The following is a 1,323-nucleotide window of genomic DNA, read 5'->3' as shown; positions in this document are numbered from 1 at the left end:
AAGGGACTGCCTTCCCCTCAGTGTTCGCCCCTCCCTAGTGATCACTCAGTCCCCCTGAGCAGTGAATCTCATTCTTTTCAGTAAATTCTCTCTCTGCATGGTGAGAAAACAGGCCTGGAGAGGCTCAGCTACCTGCCTAGGACCACAGAACTCGGTACTAGGAAAACTCCTATTTTAAAATCCAGCCCTGCGTAGGAAGATTTGGGAAGAATCGTTAAAATTGAGAGAAGGGGGGAAAAAGGGGATTAGGTGAGAGTGGCGCCCCCGCTCATGTCCGCCCCCTCCCCGCAGAGAATTACCTGTTCCAGGGACGGCATGAATGCTACGCGTTTAACGGGACACAGCGCTTCCTGGAAAGATACATCTACAACCGGGAGGAGTACGTGCGCTTCGACAGCGACGTGGGGGAGTTCCGGGCGGTGACAGAGCTGGGGCGGCCTGATGCGGAATACTGGAACAGCCAGAAGGACAAACTGGAGGAGATGCGGGCAGTGGTGGACACGATGTGCAGACACAACTACGAGCTGGACGAGGCCGTGACCCTGCAGCGCCGAGGTGAGTGAGGGCTTTGGGCCGGGGGTCCCAGGGCAGGCACGGGGGCCCGAGCCCAGGGCGCAGAAGCAGCCGGGCCGGCCTAAGGGACCTTAGTGCCAGGCGGAAAGGGGACTTTGGGCTGGGGATTCATGGGGGAGCCCATCTGGAGCATGTCAGGGGAGGGAGCGTGCGGACCTGGACTGGGCTGAGCATGGAGTGAGGAGGATGGGAGCAGAGAGACCCCCTGGACTTCATCAGGCCTGGCAGCTGACTGCATGTGGGAGTGAGAAGAAAGGAGGCCACAGGAGAGCGTGCAGGGGTGTGGTGTGGAGATGGAGGTGGAGATGGCACAGCAGGCCATGCAGAGAAGAAACCTGCAGGGAGACAGCTGGGTTTGAGGTGCTTGAGGGGCCAGATGGATGGTCTGATGGGCAGGTAGACAGAAGGGTCTGCAGCCAGGGAGGAGACTGGGCTACATGAGACCACCCAGGGAGAGGGACCCCGGGGGAAGAGCAAAGGACTGGATCCTGGGAACTGGACAGTTGTGATTTGGCCAACACAGAAAAGTCTGTGAAAGAGACAAAAACCAAAAACAAACAAAAAAACCAAGTGCAGTGTGAGGAGAGGCCCGCAGAGAAGAGTCCTGGAAGCTGAGGGGAGGGGACCTCAGCAGCAAAATGGACAGCGGTGCCAGTGACTTGGAAAGGTCAGAAAACAGAAGACAGAAAGTGGGTTTGGAAACCAGGGACACCTGGGGAGAGCAGGTTGACTGCAGCGGTGGGAGCTGGA

General features: G+C 58.0%; 1 pseudogene across 1 annotated transcript; it reads left to right on the top strand.

The window, feature by feature from the left end:
* Positions 1–241: 241 nt before the first annotated feature.
* LOC116273438 lies at positions 242–1,307 on the top strand (annotated as a pseudogene). The gene has a single exon (XR_004181765.1). The product of XR_004181765.1 is annotated as an HLA class II histocompatibility antigen, DP beta 1 chain pseudogene (transcript).
* Positions 1,308–1,323: the final 16 nt, after the last annotated feature.

The sequence above is a fragment of the Papio anubis genome, unplaced genomic scaffold, assembly GCF_008728515.1.
Source record: "Papio anubis isolate 15944 unplaced genomic scaffold, Panubis1.0 scaffold6817, whole genome shotgun sequence".
Classification (NCBI taxonomy): Eukaryota; Metazoa; Chordata; class Mammalia; order Primates; family Cercopithecidae; genus Papio; species Papio anubis.
Note: the sequence above shows the minus strand (reverse complement) of the source record. Positions and strands in the feature narration are given on the sequence as shown.